This window comes from Columba livia, chromosome 14 (assembly GCF_036013475.1).
Source record: "Columba livia isolate bColLiv1 breed racing homer chromosome 14, bColLiv1.pat.W.v2, whole genome shotgun sequence".
Taxonomy (NCBI): Eukaryota; Metazoa; Chordata; class Aves; order Columbiformes; family Columbidae; genus Columba; species Columba livia.
Genome location: NC_088615.1, coordinates 9,811,804 through 9,836,791, shown reverse-complemented (window position 1 = coordinate 9,836,791; position 24,988 = coordinate 9,811,804). Strand labels below are relative to the sequence as shown.

Sequence of the window (24,988 nt, the reverse complement as noted above, 5' to 3'; positions counted from 1 at the left end):
TCTACTAACTTTGTCTGTTATTTTTAAAAAGCTTGTGTGGAGAATATGCAGACAGTTACTAAGTCATTTGTCTGTTGCAACAGAAGATTAGGAAGGGTTTGATCTTCACTCATATAAGGACATTGTCTTTAGTCATAAAAGCTTTCCTTTGAACATGCGGGGGTTCCTAACCTGGGGCTGGATCGCACCCCCACCCCTCCCCTATTAAATGCCAGGAGAGGTTTTTTTCCCTGTGGACTTCCCCATACATCATCCAGTCAAGAGATATGTAGTTGCTGGCCTCCTCTTCCCCAATTATTTTTGCTTCCCTTGTGGACTGGGCTGTGGTTCCCAAGCTCCAGATCCCCCCTGGGATCCAGAAAATCCTGGTTGCTCCCATGTGAGACCTTTATTGTCCAGATGACCTTGAGAGCCTCCATGCTGCCGCTGCCCAGCGTCTTCTCCCTCCAGAGCCGACTGCCAGCAGCTGCTCCCAGGACCAGCCGGGGGTTTATCTTTCTACCCTGGAGATGGACAGACAATCCAGGTCCCCATGGGGTAAGGTGGAAATGCAGACCCTCTCTTGGGAAATTCTATCCAGGAATTTTTCAGGAGTACCAAAAACTGTTGTGAAAAATAAACAATATGACCTTACAGCAAAATGAACTCAGCACAGGGATTCATAAACATGGATTTTGGATTTCTTTTGTATTTTTCAGCTGCTTTCAAGGAAAAAACTCAGAAACTTGACAATAATTTAATGCAAGTTATTGTATTTTCAACTACTGAAATTCAGTGGCCAATCCATGGAGAATAAAATTAACAAAATTAGTTATTCATTATTGTTGGAATTTTAATGATACGACTCTGTGTTACTGGAACACTTAAATGGAATGATGTCTTTCCCTTTTTGATATTATCTGCCTTGGTGTCTCCTTCACTTCATAAGTAGGGACACATAAAATATTTTATACTACTGTAAAACAGTCTGAATTGTATTAATGTACAGTGTTCCTATATGTCTGCTTTCCTATGATTTTCAGAATATGGAACTCATTTTCCTTTCTGAGTATCTTAAAGCACTTAGCACCCCTTCCTTTTTAGTAATCTTTGCATTTGCTATGCGCTATATTCCTCCTAATAAAACAAAATATTCAGACTCCCATTTTACAAGCTTTTAAAAGAACACCAGACTCCGGCGACTTGGTAAAATCTCTTTTCTACCAAAGCTTAAAAAAAAAAGAGAGTAGATAACTTGGGAATGTGTGGCATTCTTATTTGCCTCAAAAGCCTTTGATTTGATGGTGTTTGTAACCGCGTTTTGTATGCAGTTGTTCAAGACAAGCAGCAACTGGGCTTCCTTATCTTGGGCTATGCAGCTCCTCGTTGGGAATAACCCTCTTTGCATACAATCTAAGATATTTCTTTAGCATAATGTGCCTTTGCTCCTGTTGCTTAATTGCACTCAGAAAGCTAAGTAACTCATGCAGTTTTCATATAACAGTGGCAAGAATGGTATATTTTTAATTCAATTTTAATGTTCTCATTGTGTTTGTTTGTGAGAAATCTTCAATTGGGCCTGAAGGGAGAACGTTTTGTCAGTACAGCATTATTGCTTGTAACACTAGAGTTTCATTTTTTTACTTCAGATCATTTAAATCTAATCTGTTTACAGCTTTGCGTGTCTTTAAGATGACCACAGAGAATTCTGAATCAGGCCCTAAAATGCTTCAAATTAACTGGAAATACAGATCAAACAGAAAGAGACACAACAGCAGGCTCCTCGGAAAATTCTACAAAATCTAATGACTACATGACAGTAGAAAGTATATTTCCCATTTTCAAAAATATGTTTAAGCCATTTTTAAAATCTTTGGCTGATTTTGTTCTTTGAGTATTTGATTTCTGTGAACTAAAATGAGTCATTTCTAAATGTGTGCATTGATGGTTATTCTCACAGAGATATTTCCTCAAATCCTACATTTCTTCAGTCAGTAAAAATAAAAATATTGATGTTTGCTGATTAAATTTATCTTATTTATTCTGCACGTAGAACCCCCCTGCAGACTTTATTTTTATATCGAAAAATAGAAAGGGGTACTGAACTAGGGAAATATTTTTCTATGCATCAGCAGAAATAACAGACACAGGAACAGCTTAAATATCAGTGGTGGATCATAAGACCCTTTCTACGTTAGTCTGCGCAGCTGAACTATATGATAGCAGCTTGTTACTCTATAGGTTTTTATTGAAATGCCTATTGAGTAAAACATAATTCATGCTGCTGTTCACCCTTAAAACAGGAAATAATATACCCATTTAACTTAATCACAATTTATATTACATGTGCATATTTCTAAACAAGTGCTGTAGATGGAGAGTTTGGTAGCAATAATATTTATGAATTACACTTTTAGTTAGCAAAGGAAAATGTGTGACCTCTTACATTTTGTTTGACATTTGAATTTGGTATCCCGTATATGTGACATGGGTGATGGATGCTTATTAACACAGTGTATAAACAGGAAATGCTTCTAAGCTGACCATTTATTAGCGCAGTATGTGTTCAAACTAAAATTTGAATTTTGGTTGCAGTGTTCTTCTCTGATGACTGCAGAGCTGAAATATAAGGTGGGTTTCTTTTTTTCTTGCTTGCTTCCCTGTACAGAATGGACAGATTTTACAGAGTATAATTTTTATATCTAAATCCGTCTTCCATATGGAGCCTGAGTAAGTAATTGAACACAAAGGCTTTTCTATGAATTGTACAAAAATAGAGTCATAGGAACTGTATCCAGTGGAAGGATTTTGTAGAATTCATAGTGAATTTTCCTGGGTTAAATAAATACACGCGCCCACGTTCTCCTTCATGTCCTGACGCCTGCGATGAGCCGTTTCCCCCTTTACTTCGTTACTGCAGAAATGCAGGGAAGAAATATCTCAGACTTCACCAGAGCTCTGACAGTCGATCCACTTTCGATCTATCTTTTGCAGAACAGGAGACATAGTAATTTTTCATTCATGCTTAATTGTGGTGCTTTGTTTATTTTTTAAATTAAATTCCCAACAAATATCTGGAAAGATTTTTCACTGAAAGTTTCAACACTTCATCTTATAAAAGTAGAAGTGAAAAACTTCACGTATTTAGAAGGATTCTTCCGGCAGAGAACAAAAATATCTTTTTTTTTCTAAAAAGCAATCCCTTCTCTCCAATTTTCCTGATGATTTACTGGGGAAAATATAGACTAATACAGAGAATCCATTTCCCTTTCTGTATCACATTTAAAGCCGTCAGGAGAGAGAACATGAATCTTTCTTTTCCTAAGCACAGGCTTAATATTCCAAAGCACTCGCATGAGAATTATTTGTTTAACAAAAGAACTGCGATAAACTGTTTAAGTATCTCAAAGGGAAGATTTTATTTTAAATATCTCTGTCCAAAGAGTTCTACTGTACTGCACGGTGTGGGTCAAGAAAATTATTCTCTATTTTAAAAGCCAGCAGAGAACCTCCATTTAGCTATTGTAAGCAGCAGGTATAAGACCATCTTGACTGTTACTATTAATATTAAATACCTTTACTAAATACAGAGCTTTCCACATTTCAGGACCCAATCACAGGAAGGTTAGCAACCTGGAAATTGAAACTGGCAGATCTTTAATCTAACATTCTGCTTTTTGGTGGAAAAAAGTAACGTCTTTATAGATGAGAGTCAAAGGTTAAATTTAGTTTGTATCAAATTACAAAAATATGCTTTTGGTGAGGTTAGATTCTCATGCTCAGAGCAATTCGAACTGTAATGAAAGCAAACATTGAAAGAGATAATCCCATTAAAGATGAACTATTCACTTTAACCTCAAATATTTGGTAACTAAAATAAAACCATGCTAGTAGGAGGATGATGAAGTTGAACTCTTAAGGGAAACTGGAACTCAATATTATACCTCAGACTGCATGAGAAAAAAATAGCACTCCTGTTTCTAAAAGAAAACCTTATTTTGGCGGAACAAACTAACTCATGTTTTCCTCTTGAGGTCTACACAAAACAGTGGTGACCCTTTTGGCAGTGTGAGCTTATACACTGCAGGGTAAATCATGTTTTTTTCCAAACAGCAGCACTTCCAGAAACAGTGAAACCTCCGTGGTGCTGTTGGACGGCAGCGAGTCAGGAGCAGGGGGATGAATGTCTGCAGCTGTGACCCGGCTCGGACTCACGTGTGACATCCCACAGCAAAGGTCTGTGCTGACTCTTCCTCCACACCTCCCACCATCAGCAGCATCAGGTTGTCTTTCTTTGCATCTGTTTTCTGAGAGGGAACTGAGCTGAGCTCAGAATAGACCTTCAAACAAACCTGATTTCAGATAGCCCAGCCTGTCCCCTGTGTCACGAAAGCCTGGCACAAACAGGGAGCCTGGTGCGACTCCTTGCTCGGAGTGTGGTCAAGGTACCGACTGTGGTTTGGAGGTCCTGGTCATTTAAAGTTATCCACTTTCCTGCACAAAAAGGAGGGCAAAAAATACTTTTAAAGCACCATTGCTAAAGCACTGAGCTCTTGCGTATAATATGACAAAGCTTTTGGCTTTTAAGAAATACCAAAAAGCATCTTTAATCCCTGAACTTCTTATACCCCAATGAAAACTCACCCCTAAATGCAGCCGCAGCAGAGTCCTTCTTTGTTCCCAGAGGTACGGATGCCAGTTTCAAGAATTTGGGAAGAGTCTCATATTCTTCCCTTTTACAACTTAAAAAAGACTGAAGAGGTTTCTTTTTTTAAAAGGCTAAAATAAAAAAGAGAAAAAAAAATAATCATAGACTGTTATTTCTTTTTCATGCCAAGTTTCAGCCTGGAGAAAATTTTATGGCTGAGTTCTAATCCACCCCAAACCCTGGTTTATAACAGAAATGCTGACACAATGATAACTATAGCGTTACAAATGTCGGTGTTATGATATTTATTGCTCCCTAGTGCCAGCAGGGGTTAATCCTTATTAAATGCACTCATTTTCTGGCCTGGTGGAGAACAGATCATTTAGTGATCAGGCAGAGTATGGGTTCCATGGTAGCTTTAATGGAAGATATCACACAAGACATAGTAAGTGAGGAGTCTTTAAGGGGGCTACTGGAGGTGTTTCTGAGGATTAAATGACCTTCTCTGGGGGCTTGAGTTCAAATCCAGGGTGTCTATAGCCAAGAAGTGTCTTTGCTGCAGCAGAACAGCACACACTGAGAAGAACGTTCTTCTTCTTTTCAGCTCTAAGGAAGAGTATGGAAGGAAATGTGACATTACCATGTATTTCCACAATCAGATCGCACATATTAGGAATTATCAATCTCTCTCACACCTGGATATCCAGAATCCTCTTCTACATTGAACTATCCTGTTTAATAGTTTTCAGAACAGTGAAGGAACAATAAGATGCCTGTTAGATATCTACCAGCAGATCCTTGTATTATTTAGCAGAGAAAGTGAAACTTACAGTTTAATTGCATTCAGTTTTTCACATCCTATCCTCATAAGCATATATTTTAGCAACAAGAGGAATGGAAAATCTCACAAAAACTTCTTCATAAAGCTATGTGCAATGATGGGTAGGATTGTTTTGTTTGTTTTGTTTTGTTTGTTATTTTTCCCAGAGATTTGCACACTGACATGGTGCCTGCTGCATTTATGTGATAAACGAGATAAACAGGAAGGAAAGTTGCAGACTTGGTTTAGAAAAGAGTTGGATACAGTGGACATTTTAACATGTTGCTCTTACTCCAGGGTCCCCAGTATGAACCTGAAATCACCTGCCAAGCTCTCAGCGTTGGAATTCTGTCTGCAGGCTTTACGCAAGGGGGTTGCTTGCTATGAAAAAAAATCTGAAGACCAAAGGAGCGAGCATGTGTGCAAAGTTCACGATGAGTTCAGTGAATGATCGTATTTTCCCCACAATAATAAATACTTCTATAATTTATAAATGCCTCAAAAGGCTGAGATATGTGGGGGATGCAGAATCAAAGTGTCTTGACAGGAGAAAGACAAAGGAATGAGCCAGAGAGGGAACGGACTACCAAAATTCCTCATCTCTCATTTGTTTCTTTCAGAACTCATCCCCAGAGAAAAAGCTGCACTTTCTAGAGAGGCTTAAAAAATAAAAAGAAATCCTCTGGGCTTGTGAGCAGTCAAGGAGAATTTAAGAAACTTTCGGTTTGAGCACAGAGCCAAAGAGCAATATTCAAAATGTTGTCCTCTGATTTTTTTTTTCAAATATGAGCAATGAGGTGGAGAAAAAAAGTAAGGCTTTTTATAAAAGCATTAAAATCAGAGATTTCTTGTCTTCATTTCCAAGCAACGTTCTGCCTTGCTACATGGAAGCTTTCTAGTAAAAGAGAACCAAAGTAATTTTCATCAAAACTTCTTAAAGCAAACCCAAGAATGTTCAGGGGAACAGAAAGCCATGTCCTCAGCGTTGGGAAAAACTTGTTCTCATTAAAAAGTCATTTTGAAAGAAAAGGGGCTAATGTACATTCCTTTGATATTCAGAGGAACTGGAAATGAAAATAAAAGTAGCTTTATTTTTGTTTAACATTTCCACAGGGCAAAATACAATGTCATGACCTTCTCCAACAGATAGAAAATAGAAAAATGTTAAAAAAAGACAAAACAGCTACTGAAACATTCAGAGAGGTGCCTTTAACAAAGAGACAACAAAGACTTGTTTCTCTCTGTCCTTCTGTCAGGTACAAAGGTTTTGTGTTGAACTGTGGGCTGCAGGCCAGACCCAGCACAGGACTGCAAGCTCCTCAGCATCCCCAAAGCCTCCTGGTTTTAACAGCAGCTGGAGGGGCGAGCACATGGCAGAACTGTTTCGGATCAACAGGATGGAGCTGTGGAAAGACAGGGAGGGTCAGACATCGCTGCATCACATCTGTGCCATCCAAAGGAAAAGATGGTTTGGGCAAAGATGGGCACTATGCAGTTGACTTGAGTTCTGTATCCTGCTTCGAGGAGTTCACTAAACTTCCCTCACAGAGAAAGAATTAAAAGGAGAAAGAAAAAATATTAAATTCCATTGAAATATTCACAGGGATGCCAAGAGCTTACATAGGCTTCTCTGTAGAATGACAGGAAAAATTCTGAGGTTTGTTCCCTACTTCTAGGGTTCCTTTACCTCACTTGGCTGCTAATTTGTTCTCTGCCTTCATTTTGAAGAAGGATTGAGCTCTACAACTGGAAGAAATGTTTTCTCACCCATTAGCCATTTGAGACAGAGACAGATTCTCACAGAAATCAAACACAGCCTCCTCTTATCTGCCCCACCAGCATAGACTGGTCCAACAGAGCTTTGTACATCTTTGAAGTTAGCAGCGTAAGTGAGCCAGGTCTTTTTATAAGGTTGCATGTGAAATTGTCAGAAGAATGAAACCATTTGCAGATGGTGGAGTGATAAAGATGGTACAGTATCTCACTTGTATTTGCCCCTGATTTCCTTGGGAAGAGAAGAAAAAGAAAAGGGGAGGAAAAAAAAAAGGCAGCGGGAGGAAAGAGAAACTCCAACAAATGAAATTCTTTTGACAACACAGTGTTGAAGGACTAAGTGAGATTTCTGGCAAAAGCACTAGGACTCTGAAGACAAGCTGACTTCTGCAATATTTATTACTTTGCTTTGATGAAACCTCTGACATCAAGGACTTTCTTAGTGACTGACTATTGTCAGAATAATGTTGCAGGAACTGGAAGTGACAGATGATTTTTTTGTACATGAAGCTTGTGCATAATGGCATGAGAAAGAGGACATAAAAAAGTCTGCCCTGAAGCAGCTTAATGTGGCCCTGGAGAAAAGAGCTGTTATCACCGCTTACTGATGTAGTCACAGCAGTATGTGTTACCAAAAATTGGATCCCGAAGTCAGACAGTTCAGCATGGGGCAGATATTCTAAGAGTTGTGTTCCCTTATCACAGCCTTGTAGAGGCTGGGACTGCAGGAGGAAATCTGGCAGAGGAGTGAATGTACCTCCAGAAACAAAATAAAAATTTCCTTTACTGTGTCAGGTCTATCCCCTGTATTGCAATACCGCAAGACCATACGTGGCAAAAATAAATGTGTTGACGTTGATGTGTGTTGGTGGACTTGTGACAACTGCTGATGCAGAATGCAATATCCCCCTGCTTACTCTTCTGTATTTTCTGAACACAGGGCACAGAAGCACTGTGATGTACCTATGGTGCAGTGACTGTAGCTCTTCACAGAAACACAAAACTTGTAGAAAAAATGTTTCCAAACTAGCTGTAGCATCATATATACTTGTGTGCAGCCAGCTTTTCAAATAGTACTTAGTACCAAATTAATCAAGAGAACCTATGGGGATGTAGAAAAGTTGGGGAATAATTTAAGGTATAATCTAGAGTCATTTCAAAGTAATTAATTAACTAAAATATTAACCACCCTTTCCTCAAGTCCATAGGTCTTTGAGATGTTATTCTTCCCATCAAGAGGTTCCAACTGGAAATCAGAGTTACAGTGCTCTGCAGCAAAACTGCTATTTTCAAACCCAGAGGCCAGGGTTGCAGCAGGATACCATAATCTTCTCTGGGTATCTCAATAACCTTTCTCTGTGCTCTACAGACACACTTTGTTTTGATTGCGCCTCATGCAGTGGAATCATACTTGTTTTCAGTGGGAATATTGTGAGGTGCACAGTTGGCATTTGTATATTTTGGAGGAAAAAAAGCAAAATCTTTTCAAACCCCAAACTGTGTATTTATTAAAATCAGGTTTTGTTTTGACTTGCCTAATATTGTCTGTACATTGAGATGTGGGCTTTATTCAAGGCATCAATCTGCCTGAATAAAAGCTAGACCAAAATGCTTTATATCTACTTATATTGCAAGCATAGAAGAATAATTTCCTGAATGATAAATACAACTCTTACTAGCATAGGAAAGTACCATCATTATGGGAAATAGATTACTCTGGAAGGGGCTGCAACTCCTTTTGTCTTTTCTGTTACATAAAAAAGGAAAAATAAGCAATTATTAACTCTCGAAATATCTGTATGTGTGAGGCCTTTAGTGGGAATTTATAATTCATACATTCTCACAGAATGTGACAGGATTTCCAAGTACTGAAATGGCAGACACTTAGAGATGCTGTAAATTAACTCACATGTGAAACCTCTGCCTCTGTCATTTCTGTTCATTGCCTCATTTCAGATGAATTGACAGGGCAGGATTTCTCCCTGGATCTCGGTACATTACGTACACCTGTCAAGCAGAAGCTTCAAGCTGGTCCTGGGGGAACATCTTTAAAAGACACTCCTGCAATACCAATGAATTCTCCATCCATTGGCAGTCTGTTTCTTTAAAAGAATCATTGATTTAAGAACACACTGACCAAACCACTGCAATTTTCACAGCTCGTACTCTCGGGCAGAGTAGGATAACAGCCAGTTTTGGACCTGCACCTGTTCTTGCACACCCACCAGCGAGGGCAGATCTCAGCAGAATTCAAAGCCACTACCCTGTAGCAGAAGTGGTGTGAAGAGAGTGCAAGGTCCCCTCACCGGGCAGTGGCTGGTGTGTTTGCGCTGGTCCACCGGCCTGAGGAAAGCCGTAAATGTGCTGCTGAAGAAAGTCTGGCTTTCAGTTGTACAAAGCTCTGAGTCACTAAGATTTTACAGTAACTCCCCTGAGTTTTGCTGATATTTCTTAGACAATATTGCAACGTTCTGGCCCCACTGCTCAGCTAAAACCTGGGCATACAGATGGCAGCCGTGAGCCCTGCTCCCTGTGGCTGCCACAGACAACCCACAGGTTGCTCCAAGCAACTGGTCCCCTGACTTCTCCCAAGGACCCCTTTAGCGTCTGGCAACATTTCAGGGGATACACCAGGGCTTCAGTGACTCAATTTTGTATCTGCTGCTTGAGTCAGGGCTGTAAGCAACAAGGGCACAGGGAGCTCATGCGAGAAGCTTGTGAGTCCAGCTGGGTCCAGGGGAGATCCCCTCCCCTTCGCCGGAGTCACTGGGTCTGCACATGTTCCTCTCTAAATCCTGTCTGCCTGTTCAGGAATGTGGATACCAACTCAGCCATGGGCTAATAAAGCAGATGAAGTGTTGCCCTGTGCCTAAGAAAGAACATCTTAACCCCAGCAGGACTTTGCCAACTGCTTTTATGCAAAACCTCTTGCTTGCTTTGTACAAGACGGGAGGATTTGGCTGACAGTTTAAACTGGGCTAAAATCCGTCACTGACTTTTTTACTTTTTTATTGTATTTTTGCAGTGCATGCTGGCTTATAAATTTATGAACTATTTTTAAAGGACTCCTTACAAAAAATAAGCATATTTGGGCAGTTTAAATTTGTTCTTAATAAGTGGAAAGATTTACTAAAGCAGGCTTGATGTGATGACTTGGGAGGAATTATTCACCACTGATGCCAATATATTCCAGACAGCCCGAAGAATTAAGCACTCTGGGTGTCAAAAGCAATCTGAATATCATCTAAAACTTGTGCTGAACGAAGCTCTTGTCTGCAAGAGGTGAGGGTGTCAGGAATCCAGTGCAAGTCAAGGAACTGCATGGCCAGGGAAGGCAGGTAAGACCTAACTTTGCATTTTTATGAGTTTTTTGGATGGTGATGTAGTCAAGCTCTGCAAAGAAATCTGCCCAATAAAGCTGCGATGCAAAGCACAGCTTTGATAAATAGTGTGCTTCACAATTACTATCCTACCAAGTGCTGCTGTCACTCACTAAGCAAATTTATTGTATTTTATTCTAAAGTGCGCTGAATTCCAGGCATTAGGAATTTTTCTCCAACTCTCTTATCCTGCTTGTGGCTTCATTTTTCTATAAGAAAACAGACTTAAGCACTTACAAACAGAATTTACTAACAGTTTTTAATGGTAGTCTCTCAGTGGGGAAAGGCATTCGAAGGAACTGCAGGCACTCCAATGGATCAGTGCATGCAGGTAGCACTGGCACGAGCAGAAGCAGAGTCCTGGCAGGATGGTGCACCCTGTGAGAAGGGCTTTCCTGTGAGATCATTCAGCTGTTGGTGTGCTGAGAAACAGTCAAAGGGAATGCCAGGAATTACTCCTGAGAATGAAGTATGGCCAAAGCTAGCATTGGCATAAGATGCTTTTTTTGTAAAACAGGCAGGCTCAATTCCATTTCATGCATCTGCTTGTGTAAGTCTGAGTGCTCTGCAGAAGGCAGAGGTGTCAACTTATATCATGTCTGTCTCTGACTGATCTTCCTAAGCGAATATTTTCCCAGATCGCAGTTCACAGACAGCTGACAAGCAGCATGAAACTTTTTGTCCAGTGGTGATGGCTTTCTTCCTCATGTCCACCTATTATAATGGAATACAGACTGTTAAATATCTATTTAAAGGTGAGCTTGAAGCTTTACTTTTGCTGTGATAGCTACATATATGTATTATTGTGTATGGAAAGAGAAAAAGCTCATTTAATTGCAAAGGAATAGACTCATAGACTCATAAACTCATAGAATCATAGAATCATTTCAGCTGGAAGAGATCCTCAGGATTACTGAGTCCAACCATAACCTAACTCTATCACTAAACCATGTGCCTCAGAACCTTGTCTAAATGCCTGCTAAACCCCTCCAGGGATGGTTACTCCACCATTTCCCTGGGCAGCCTGTTCCAGTGCCTGACAACCCTGTCATGCCATGACAGAGCCTTGAAAATCCTTTTTAGACCCAGTGTGGATACGATTTTACTTTATTTATGTTGGAATGAATTCCGTGCATACCCAATTCTTTGTCTGTGTGTCAGTTTGTGTAGGTTTCCTGTTGTCCCCTTTGGTCAAGTGGTGGTGTCATTCCAGATGACGCGTGACTGTCACCATCAGAACAATGACACAGATCACACCGACCATTCAATTCATCTGACTTGTGCTAAAGTAATTATCATAAATTACTGACATTTTGCTGGCAGTGTAAAGGTGCATGGATTCACTCCTTTTTACCATAGTAATCTGCATGTTTTACTAATGAGCAGGTGAAAGCCTACACTTCAGGAAGATATTGCAACTGCAGAAACAAGGCTTGAAAGACGACTAAAGTATTTGCTTCTTATTAAATGAGTGGGTCATAATAGGGGGCAGAAATGTGAGCTGGAGCATGAGGTGGACTCATGGCACCATGAACAAGCTGCATGACAAGGCTGGGGTATTGAACATTTCCAAAAGTGCTGTTAGTGATATTGCTCTTTTTTAATTTTCTTAACTGCAGAAATCAGCAAGTCTGAAATGTTCCAGAGTGAGGTCCAGATCTTTATGTGATCTGTAGAAGGGTGTTTTGTAAGAAGACTGTAGAAAGTTCCACTTGGCATGGCCCTTTATGGCATAGCTGGTGATCAAAGCACAAATTCCAAATCTAGTTTAACATCTTGCCTTCCCCTTTTATAAAAAGTGGGAAAAGCATAAGGTGCTAGATGTGTTACCCCAAGAAAGAAGTTCTTTACACCAAAACCAGGGATTTTGTTGTTGTTGTTGCTAGTGTTTTTGTGATAAGTAAGTCAAAGATGTCTGGGCTGCACTGAATAAGAGAAAACTGCAAGGTAAACATTTTGACATTTCTTGTTTTATTTCTGTTTTTCTCTATCAGAAAGTCACCTTTGAAACAAAGACCTGGAAAGTTTCATCTAGGAAAATGGTGCCAATTCCAAGTCTGGAATCTTATTTCTGCTACATACACAATTCCCCCTTTTTGAAGTTAGGGGCTTGCTCAGGCTTCCCTACAGCTAAACACTAGCCAGGAAAGTTGGGATCCAGATGCCTGTTTGGACTACACACAATCATTTTCATCACTATACAGCACATGAGGATGTCAAGATCCTGACTTACAGTCTGGAGGGCAGGTACAGCTGATGTAATTTTATCCTAAGCTCCCATTCCCAGTGTTCTTCATCAGTGATGCAGTCTCATGGTGCATGGCGGTAGACAGACTGTCAGGGTCAGGACCTTCATGTTTAGGTGTGTGAGGACTCCTGGTCTGGGTGTTAAACACTTCAGTGAGAGCTGAGACTGGCGCTAACCCTTGGATCTTCCTCTGTCCTTCTCTCGTGAACATTAAAAATCTTTATTAGCTTTGCTTACTAGCCAAATTAATTCGTTCTACATTATTTCTTCATAAGAAGTTATTCTGGTTAGAAGATCTGATTCACATTCATCCACTATATAAAGCATCTCTAAAGGGCAGTCAATTGTACAGCTGTCTTAAAGTCCTTGGAGGTAAGAGGCAATCAGCCTCTTCACTCTGCCCCGACCCTTGGGTATTCCTGCAACCACTTCATTGCAGGAAAATGAATTGGCTGGGTCCATATGAAGCAATTCTAGCAGGGAAAACCGCACTCAGCTGAAAGATGCGTTTTAGCCTTTTGGAAATAGTTTCAGCTTTCAAGATAACTATTCCTTTGAGGTGCTCTCACTATAAATCCCAAAGTGCCCGCAAGCAGTTGGGCAGCAGCCAAAAATGCCAAGTCAGAGGAAAATAATTGTTTTCAAATGGTGACAAACCTGCAAGGTCGGCAGGGAACAGAGGAACTGTGTTGCTGAATGGAGACAGCCATGTAGTGCAGGACTGTGAGTTCTGTACACTAAACAGAGCCTGACATCTCCACAGGATGTTTAGTTGCTGCAAACGCAGAAGGGAACTGGTCTGCACTGGTCTAACTCACAGGGCAAAAATGATATTGGAAGAGAATCTAAAAACATCGGGTTTAGACTAAGTGTGCACTGCTAACGCTTTGGCATGATCTGGTTTTGTTTCCTAGAGGTGAGGAAATGACAGGTTTGGTATTTTTTAAATTATTGCAATGAAAATCATTTGACAGCTTGGTCTGGAGATTTCCGTGTCATTATGAAATGTTTGAAATTGTGCAAGGCAATACAAAACTTATACGGTCAAGCATGTCTGAGGATGAACAATACTTTGAGCGGAGGCTGGGAGTTTGCCACTGGATTCCTTTGTGCCCTGGACAGAAGCGTATGCAGTGAGGGGAGATGCTGCCAGGGGTGCTGTGTGCTGAAACTTCAGGAACAGTTTTGCAAGTCGTGTAGAATCAGCTTGAGGGAGCCTGCTGATTACTTTCTAAGGACATCTATATATAAAAAAGAGTATGCCTGATGGTATAAATCAGCATAGCTCTGCTGACTGAAGCATAGCTGTATCTATTCACTGCAGCTGAGGATCTGGACTAAAGTACTTAGGCAACACAGCGGACTGAAAACTACCAGAACACCTTAAAAACTAATGTGCCAGCAAGTGAGAGAGGCTTTCAGCTGTGTGGAGTAGCCCCCTTTCATCTGCGGTAGTTAAAGCAGAAAAGTGAACTTTAGATTCTCACAATTTTACTGCATCTGTTAAAACAGTATTGGCTTTCAACAATGAAATGAGTATTCAGGCCAAGTGTCTCTGCAGAATTTTGGGTACTGCATGAACGGATAAAATTTCAATTGCAGAAACAAGAGAAAGTACCAGACACAAATGCACCACGTATTACATTTAAAGATAGACAGTGAAGTGGGCAGGTTACACCGTGGGAATAGGCAGCAGCTGGTGCCTGACCCCGGTGTTATGACTAAGTCACCGATAAGGCCACAAAAAATTAAGAAAATTAGTATGTAAAGGCAGCCTGCCTTTAAGAAATCCAGAAGGGCTGGTCTGCGGGCTTGCAGCAGGGAACCGCTAAGATCTGGGCTTGTGCTCCAAGCCGAGTCCCTTGTTCCCAGGCAGAGGGAGTTGGCAACAGCCCTTATCGCTCTCCAGTGGCCCCTCGGGCCAGAAAGAGAGGTATATTGGCAGCCCAGTGAGGGAACGGCAGCCAGCTCTGCTTGCCAGAAATCAGGTTGCTACACTGGCGGTGGAAAAAGGCTAAAGCAGGGCCCCTTCCATACAGCAGGCATGGGGCTTGCAAAGAGATGCCCGGAAAAGATCTGTGACCGTGCTGGTGGGATGTCGTGGCTTGAAAAGCCGCGGCCAGGTGGGACTCACCAGTCAGATGCCTGCACTGTCCTCCGGCAAGTGGTCCCGGGGACCAGGCGCTGTCGGGATGTCCTTGCTGGTTGGTGTGTGGCAGAACCAGGCGCTGGCGTGGACTGACATTCTCACCTGGTCAAAACTCTTTGGGGCTCACCGTGGAGATTTCCTGAAGACATCTGTGCTTCAGCAGCTCCTGCGTCTGGAACAGGCTGCAACTCTGGTTTCCCCATGCATGGGGCTTTCTGCATGTGGTTTTTCTCTTTCCACTGCTGATCTGGACAGGCCTCCCACTCAAACTTTCACTTCATTAAAAGGGGCCTTGACCCCTCCTCCAGCATCTTAAAAGACAGTGCTGCGAAAGCCAGCAATGACAGAAGTGACAGGCAGAACTAGAGTAACTACACCCTTCTACTTAAAGCCCATGCAATTAGCTTCTTTCTAGGTGGGAATCTCTCCAGTGATTATCTGTCTCTTCTGATTTTCATCAACTGGAGAGCTGCATCTTTGGGATTATCCTCTCAGCATCCTTGCCTACCCCTTAATGTCACAGGCTTTGGCCAGTTAGTGCAGTTATAGCTTCCCTCAATTCCAGCCTCATCCTACTGGAAGAGTAACTCACAAATAAAGCAAAGTGGGAGTTTCCATGTTAATGTGCTTTCCTCGAGCCCTCAGGGAAAGGTCCTGAACATGATTTCTTCCGCTTGGATGGAAAGAGGAATTTCTGTTAGAGCCTCCATGAAATTACAGTCTTTTTTTTTTTTTTTTTTTTTTTTATGAAACATAAAACAAACTAAATATTGCCTTAGAGTCTCTTATTCATGTTGCAATAAAATGAGACACTTCCTTGGAAATAAATTTTAAGACATGAGTCTTGTAATGTTCGTATTTATTGGAGTGGAGTTCACAGTGGACCTGAGGTCTGGAGGGTTTGGAAGCAATAGTCTATGTGAACTTCCAATTCTTTCTCTCCTTCTCCAGCACATGAGGTGCAAAACTGGTCAGTTATTCAGACTTCCCCACCCTTCATAAGCTCGTGTGCTCATATATCTCTCATGGTGCATAAAGAATGACATATTGCAGTGAATCTGCTGAGAATAGCTTGTAAAATACATCATTATATGAATCAGCCTCATTAGAAGTCTCCTTCTCTCATGATTTAAAACAGACACGGTACTTGCAGGAATGGAAAGCCGTGCTTTTTTTTTCTCTCCTGCTGGCATGTTGTGCTCAACCAAATGTTGAAACAGAGGAAAATAATTCTCTGAACTCAAGGCCAGAAGTAGAAAGCAAGTACTGCATTACCCTGATGCCTCTCTGGCATAATTAAGGTCTTGGGTATTTCCCTGCATATATGACTTTCCAGCTTCATTAATAAAATATCATGTTGCTCTTATAAATAGCACAAAGCTGCATTCTTTGCATACTCCAAATGTCCCTGACACAGGGGCCTATAACACCTCACATTCAGCATCCTTAGCCGGTCCAGGTTTTTCTTGCACAGCTGCTGCTGTGTTTATGAAGGGGATTAGAGGACATGGTGCCTGTGATAGCAGGAGACAAGGCTCGACAACCCAGGAGGCCTTGCTCAGTCCTGTTTTATGCAAAGATTGGTGCACCAGGTGCCAGGGCTGTGTGACTCAGACCTTGTTCGAACTGCTCTGTGCTGGTGCAACCACTTGCCTATGAACTCAATGAAGTTAGTGTTTTACCTTAGATAAGATGCCATCCGAATGACACAGCATGGATGGGAGCAGCTCTGGGCTAGTGGCCATGGCATGCAGGACTTGATGGTACAGAAGGGATGTCTCTTTGCTCCAAGGCAGTGAAATAAACTCTTTCACTCCCATTTGCCCTTGGCATGTTGTAGAACTCACTGACAAATTGCAGGTACAGCAACTTTTTATTGTTTCTCTCTCGTCCCTTCAGTATCAGAGAATGTAGTACTTCTTGCTGTTATTTCTTTTAAATCACGCCAACACACACACATTCCACACCACGTTTTGGCTTATAAACCTCTGGCTGCACTCTTCTGAATCATACTGATTTTTTAATTAACTGTGAGAAGTACAGTTACTCAGCTGTCCTTGATTGTTCTGGTCTCTTAGTGCTTCCAACCATGTAACCCACAATCTCTCCCTGGTTTGCTCTACATTGTGGGCTTGCCACCGAAGAGCCTTGTTGGCTCAACAGTGTGTTATATTGCTGTTTCTCACCAAAGATTTTGAGCCAGGGACATCACTGAGAGCCTTGTCACAATCAAGACATCATGCCTCTGCAGGCAACCTGCATTTATCTTGAATTTACTTGTTTCCTCTACTCTGTTTTAAATTCCATGGAAGTAGGTCAGAAGTTGTAGTCTGGATGAGTTTTACAGAGGTGATAAGCAGTTTCTGCTTGGCTCACTGGGGTCCTGCAGGAAGCACCACAGGCTCTGCTCATTCCCACAGCTTCTAGACACTACCCTGATCACAGAATGGCTGGGGTTAGAAGGGACCTCTGGAGATCATCTAGTCCAACCCACCTGCTAAAGCAGGGTCACCAGAGCAGATGGCACAGGATCACGTCTGGGCAGGTTTTGAATGTCTCCAGAGAAGAAGACTCCTTGGACTCTCTGGGCAGCCTGTTCCAGTCCTACAGCATCCTCAGGCTTCTCTTGGACCTGCAGTGCCTTCAGTGGCTGAACGAACAATCATGTTCATCCCCCGGGTGCATTTGTACGTTGGCTTTCAATACCAGGTTTAGTTAGATGTGATGGACCTGCTAGAATGGTCAGAGGGTGCACTAAATACACAAGGGAGAGACAGGGGCTGGGAGTCCAGCAGCTGCAGTAGATGAGGAGGGACTTGGGTCTCTCCTGTGCATTTTTCTTGTCAGTAACAAATACAAATCCCTGATTTTCCTTCTGCCATAGTTCAGCTGTTCTAGGTAGTGGTCAATGGACGGTGCTGAGGATTCAGCACAGTCTGAAGACGAGGTGTTTGCAAAAACCCACATACTCTCATGTTACTGCACCTCAGTCAGGTGATGGCATTTCAGGGCACAGAACAAGCAAATTTCCTCTCCATTTCTAGACTTGATCATCCTTTCCCACACATTTGCTTTATTTGTCATGATTTGGAGGAATTATTTTAAACAGCAATTCACATAACCTTTGTATCACTGCTGGTTTGGCCACTGACAGAAGTGGGTTTACATTTCTTTATCACTCTGTTTATCAATAACTATTTTACAAGACCTGTTGCGCTTCAGTTGTGATTTATGCCTGGGGACTGGGCATCCCCTGCAATTCAAGCCTTGGATTTGACAGGGAGGATCTGGTTCCCAAAGCTGGGATTTCACAGCTGTGGTCTGACTGGTTTCCTATCATTACATACGAAAGAAGTGAGTGCACAGCAACAGCTCAATACACTCTTCAAACTTCTCAGCTGGAACAACTGTTGCGGTTTGAAGTTGTTTTGTTAACTTCTTTGGTTAATTGATAACATCTGCATCTCAACACTCTTCCTTGCTTCTCAAGCTACTTCCAAATAGATTGGATAGATAATACTGTGGCAGATCTTGGTTTCTGTATTACTGATATATTGTTACACTTTTGGAAAATTGTATGAGAACCGGGCAGCGTCTTCAAATAACGCCTTCTTTATAAGGGTTTTTTTCATACAGTCACAGAAATATGCCCAGAGACACTAGTAAAGCCTTGTGCTATTCATTTGGCATTTTTCTTGTGGTCATGTTCAGATAAAAGAACTTCTAACTTAACACTTTCTTCCTCTGCTTTTCCCTACCACACTTTCTAAGTTTGAAATTTACATTTGGGCTTTAAAATACTAGGATTAGCTTTTAGTTTTCATTAGTTTTCATTTTCTTTGCATTACAGAAAATGGATCAGGAACTAGTATACGTGATATTTTAGTAAATAAAATCATTGTATTCAGGATCACTCTTGAAGCCTGGTAATACACAGTGACACCATATAGGTCCCAAGGAGACATTATGGTTGTAATGGAAATATCATATATCTCATATTCCAGGTCTGATATATCAGCTCAGCAATAAAAAGAAACAGGATATTTGCAACTATATTTTAACAGGGATTTTGCTGTTACCATGAGAACATGGATTACTTAGAAATTTTGGTGAGAAAAGTCTTTAATGGCTTCATCAATGTCTAACCCCAGGAGATTTCAGTTCTTTCATTGCTATTGAAATAGCTATTAATGCAGTGAAAGTCAGAAACATAAAAGTGTGTTTCATCAGTGTCTTACTGTACATCTCAGACGTAAGTCTCAGCACAGGTCAGATGGTCCCTTCTGTCATATTTGAGGATTCCCAAGGTTAGATCTGGGTTATGCCTGGAGTCACATGTCCACTATGAACTCTCCACAGTTTGACATTTTTCCAATTCTGGTTCTTTCCTCCACCTCTCTCTTGCTGTGGGGATGGTTTGTGCTGTTACTGAGGAAGGTCTAGAGATGTCTGCAGGCCCTGTCATACGCAAGGAACTGATTTAAGCCAAGACTCAAAGGCTTGAAGTTGCTCAGCCAGCCAGGAGAGCCTCATGAATATTCCTGTAAAAGGAATTTCTTAGTATTCTCGGATACTTGTGTTACATAATCCTTTGAAAACAATATTTGACACAGGATAAGGCTATCCCCTTTATGAAGTCCCCAGCAGAACATGCAAGATGCCTTGAGCACTATTATTATTGCAATTCTTTTAGTTTGTGCCATTTCAGCATCACTAGCCTCTACAAAAGAAGTCAGATAAAATCCCAAATACAGATCTCTCATAACTTCACCTAACGCAAACTCAACACATTTGGTCTTAATCTGAGTGCCTAGGCTGGGATGAGTTCTGCAGGGCTGTAATAAAATAAATATTTTCCTGCTCTGAGAATGGCTCAGCACAAGGTTCAATATCAGGTCAGCACAGTGAGCTCTTTAACTGTGTTCTGTAGACATGGACCATGTCTTCACCTAAGAAATTGTCACAGCTCTATAGCAGCTGGTGGAGTGGAAATTACTTAAATCATTCACCTCTTGCTCATTTTAAGTATTAAATTAAATATTGTGTACAGACCCAGCTTCCAGAAATAAAAGTATTTCCACCTTATTACAGCAGACTAGTCCCAGGTGAGTAAGTATGAGCTACTTAACAATTAGCAATATGGTGAGAGCCCTTTTAATTGTTTTTTTCAGACAAACCTGAGCCACCTGTTCTGCCATTTAAATGCAGGAAGCAAAGGCAATGTGATTTACAGGTGTATTATGAAAGGGAAGACAGAGATGCTTGGGAAGGAAACTTCTCTTTTTACTACAACATGAGACAGAGCCTGAAAATTCAGTGATTGACTATTGTTTGTTATTGCACAGTTGAGGCAGAAATAACCTGAACATCAGAGGAATATGATAAGGTTAGTAGTTTTCCATTCCTTTGTAATCATGTTGTTTATCAATGCACTATAGATGAGTAAAAAACTCCACCTCCCTGCTAGGTAATTCTAAAAAGCTATTCCTAAAGAGAATATCGCTGTACTAAAACACTTGGTAACCATATATGTATTTTTTTGTTGCTTTTCTTACATATGGGTGCTACTGTAGAGTCAATATAGCTCTCTTTCAATTTAGTGGGAATTGATAATGAACTCTAGAGATTCAGCTCTTTAGGTGGTGATTCCTTAGGTGAAAGTGATTTATGAAGTAACTCTTCTAAAGCTTAATACTTTTCTAGCTTGCAAAGTGGTTTATCTCTTATCTAACTACGTATGTTGTTATTCAATTCTGGATCCATTGTGCCAGATTGAAGCATTTTTCTCATTTCCAGACCTGTGCTAGCCCAGACAAAGAACTCAAAGGTTTGATCAAGTTCATGAGGAGGACTATGAGCAGAGCTGGAAATGAGTGCAGGACTTCTGGTTTCAAGTCTTATTTTTTTTCTTTGGCTAATTATTCACTAATGTGAATCAGTCTTTAGAAAGACCAGCCATACTAAAGATTATCTCAACTCAAGCAAAGGTATCTATTGCACACTTGCAGACTTAGGTCAGCAAAAAAACCTTCCTGTGCTCATAACAGAAGTGGATGATGATCTGCACCTGGGCCTAGAAGTTTAACTGCTCATTTAAATCCAGTAAATGCATTCAATGTAATCTTGTATCTCTCCGTAGAACCTAGCTCTTGCTGTTGAATTAGTTACTTGTTGAATTAGTTACTTGCTGAGATACTGCAGCAGTCTCTCTAGGAAGAGAACATGGCTCTTTTGGTTTGACTTAGTGCAAACGTCTTCCTCTGTGATGCATTTTCAGGAAAGGACTTTTAAGGAAAGATTGAACCAAGTGTGTATTGTTTGTTTGCTGGCTGCCAGCAGAGTAGTTGATGTGTCCTGTCCTTGCAGGAGCTGGTTGAGTGAAAGTGTTTCTTTATGGCCATTGCCATTTATCCTTTCATTTTGGAGCAGTACTAATCTCAATCCTTTTAGGGTGTGTCAGTACATTTACAGACTATGATAAGTTGCCCTGCATTGAAGGGTTTACAACCATATGTATATTTTTTTTATTTTTTGGGACATATATAGATCATGTTAAAAACCAGAAGTCCATTGTTCAATCAATCAAGTTAATCCTGGTGCTCCTTGATAACTATAGCTATCGCATTTCAGAGTGATTTTACTGGATATTACTGGGATTACTTGTAGTAGCCACTCAGTCTAGACAGGGGTTTCTATTACAGTGAACACAGACAAAAGGGTAAGAAATATTAATGCCCAACATCCATTAACCATGCACAAACTGCATCTCAGAGAGTGGATCCTGTTCACTTGCCTGTGATTCCCCCTCCCTCTTGTTTATCTCTCAGGAGGGCACTTGTTCTTTTAATTAAAAAAACCCAGGTTGTCTTAATAAAGAGCGGAAAAAAAAAAAAGCTCCTAGAAAACTTGCCCATTTGGAGTTGAGGAAATTTAGAGATCTTTTGATGAACTGTCCCAATAGCGAAAGGTCCAAGTATTCTGGCCCAAGAGCTGTCTTGACCTCGGCTTTCTCTTGACCTTTCTGCGAGATGGGAGCAAAGTCATGGTGATCTTGCTGAAGTGAACGGCTTGGAAACTTGGATCTCTGAGAATCCTGTCATTGTGAGAAATATGGTGAAGTGGATCTCAAGACTGTCATCAGGGCTGAATAAAATTGTCCTACCCATTGTTTCTGAAACAAAGCCATTTAGAATGACAAACACTCCAGAAATGCTGCTCCTTGGATAGATGTAATGTGGCAGTGACCTGTAGTTCTCACCATCCCCTAGAAGACAATTCTGCTAAATTAAGACAGTTGGTTGATTAAAATTAAGCCTAGTTAATGAGGCACTGAGTGAGGTAACAAAGTCCAACTCTAAAGCATTTCAAATTCTCATTTAATGCTACTCTGCATATTCAAATCTTGTATTTGTTGCCTGGATGGTTTGTTGTCACAGATTTTACTTTGAATATGTCACATTTCAGATGGCTGTCAAATTGTCTATCATAACTTAAGCTCCACCAGGTCCAAAGCACATTAGGAGTAAGAGTAACCGCAGAAACACTAGAACGTTTGGCTTACTTACTGCTTGCTATTCTGTATTCATTCACCCAAAGACCTTGATGTCCTTTTTTTCTTGACACCCTTTTAAGACTTTCAGAATGAAAAGCTAATTAGCCTGCTGTCTGAAGGGTCTGCAGATCCTATGGAAGTAGAAGCTCCCAAAACTGTGTTTGTTTTTTTTTTTTTTTTTTTTTTTGAGGGAGGGAATTAAAAAAAATTAAAATCCCCAGTTCTATAAGAAGCTTGCAATTGTCTTGAGATTCTCGTAATTCCCGGGGTGATGAGGCCAATTCAGCACTATGTGGATACTTAAGTCAGGATTTTCCTGCAAAATTTTAGCTTGGTGTAGACTTGGGGAACATATTCTGCAAGCCGGTGCTCTCAAGCCCCTTTTATACCTGACAGCTCATTTCAATATGTTTGAGCAGTAGGAGGCACTGGGATTCTGCGTTGCTGCTGCTGTCGCAATGTCTGTCATTCGGTTTCTAAGGCTGGGCTCTGTCCACCTCTGATCTTCCTCAGCAAGTTTGCCCATGACTGAAAATCTTGTCTGTTGGCCGGAAGAGCTCAGCAACAGATTTGGTGGCTCCCAGGATGTCCCTCCAGGCAGAGGGAGATAAGTAATGTGTTGTTTGTTTTGTTTTCTGTGAGGCACGAGTTGCGTTTACATCCCTACTTCTACAACACAGAAATGTGTCCATTAAGAAGTTAAGGTCCAAGTTTATAAAACTATGTAAGTACCTAGTTCTCAGGGGTATTTTAATCAGCAGTTATAGTCTTAATACAGTTATGGATATGGTAAGTTACTTGCATAAAACCTGTGGAGCAGGGACTTGTTGCATAAAACTTGTGGAGCAGTTGGGTTCCCTCAAATCCTAGGCTTACCAATGAACGTTTTCTTCTCTTGTTGTGTATGTGTTTATCTTGATCAAGCAGCTGCAGGTTTGCTTGCTTTGAAACACATCCTTCCTTGAACTCTCACTTTAAGGTAATAAAACAGGAGTTTCTAGAGTATTTAACACTGGAGTGTCAGAAAGGAGTGGACAGCATAAATTTATGCCCTTTTTCCAGGAAGACCATGGTGGCTTGTGTGTTTTGCACCTATATTTTGAAAGCAAAGCCTTTCAAAGGAGCCAACTGGGATTGTCCTCTTCAAGAAGTCAATGGGTAGGTATGAACTATTGCTTGGAGACTAAACCTGATCCCTCCTTGGAATGAGTTTCCTTGTTTTCTTGCAGGTGTGTAGATGGGATGTGGCCATTTGTGTTGTATCGTGGTGTAAATAATGTGTAGGGTGATCCAAAGAAAGTGTATGAAATGCTGGTAGGGTCAGAGAATAACATGATCAGAAAAATCTCCCCTATGGAAACATTGTCCAGAGTGTTTTGCTGGGCAGCATAACCTGACTCTATTGGAAAAGTTGAATTATTGTTATGTACTTTTAAAAACAGAGTACCAAATTATAAATGTAATTTGAGGCTGGTTTAAATAAGCATTTTCTCTAGTGTGTGGTTCCCTCTGGTTTAAATGTTCTCAACATTTTTGTCAAATAAATAACAGAACAGAACAGTACTTTTAGGAAAAGATAATACTTGGCGATGGCCTGGGGTTCTGTGGCTTTCACTGCCCTTCAGAGCGCTTGGACTGAAGTGTATATTTTCCGAGAAAACAACCAAAAAAACAGCTTGAGAAAGTTTCAGCTAAAACACCATCCAGGACAAGTCACAACTTTTCCTTTGATTGTGTTAGCTGACATGAGGGTTTTCATTTGCGTGTGTGTGTGGTTTTGGTTTTTCTGGGCTTTCTGAATCTCTGGATACCACCTCCTAGTCTTTCTTTCCTCCTTTATTTTTTCTAACTTTCCTGTTTTCCTTCTTAATCTGTTTTTGCTCATTCATTCTTTCATTTCTCTGTGCATTCCTTCCACTGTTTGTTCCTACGTTGCCGCTTTCCTTCCCAGTTCTTCTGCAGTTCAAAATTACTTTGTCTTGAACAGTTCCAACCAGCCCTGGCAAAAGTTAGGTCCTTGTCGAGGCCAAATTATGCTCTTGATCTAAAGTCCTGAGATTTCCTCTTTGCCTTTCCTGCCCAAATTATGCTTCTTAACAAATCCATTGCTTGACTGTGCTGTCACCTCCCCTCAGTCTCCACTTTCTCGGTGTGTAGCTCAGCTCTGGATTTTTAAAAAGCAAAATGTTCTTCAGACCTAAAGGTAGTAAAGAACTGCCTTGATTTCTGTGGCCTCAGGATGCCTTTTGAGCTTTTCTGTATTTCTTTCATTACTTTCCAAATACCACTCAGGTTCCTGCAAACTGAGCAATCAATGATACTATACCAATATCATTAACTTTGGATTAAACCTCTTAAACTGTGTAAGTGATGTGGACATTTTGGAAGGTAATCATGTGTGGGGAAAGGCTGGCTGATGGTACTTCAGTAGTTGTCTGG

At 40.9% G+C, this 24,988-nt stretch overlaps 2 long non-coding RNA genes across 2 annotated transcripts; one reads left to right on the top strand and one right to left on the bottom strand.

The window, feature by feature from the left end:
- The first annotated feature begins 407 nt into the window (after positions 1-407).
- On the top strand, positions 408-8,758 carry LOC135575414 (uncharacterized). The gene is made up of 4 exons (XR_010466138.1): positions 408-537; positions 2,575-2,610; positions 4,093-4,215; positions 6,704-8,758. It is a non-coding gene; the product is annotated as an uncharacterized LOC135575414 (long non-coding RNA).
- Positions 2,036-16,061, bottom strand: LOC110359589 (uncharacterized). The gene is made up of 3 exons (XR_002414877.2): positions 14,983-16,061; positions 4,624-4,758; positions 2,036-4,473 (listed from the first exon to the last, which is right to left on the bottom strand). It is a non-coding gene; the product is annotated as an uncharacterized LOC110359589 (long non-coding RNA).
- Positions 16,062-24,988: the final 8,927 nt, after the last annotated feature.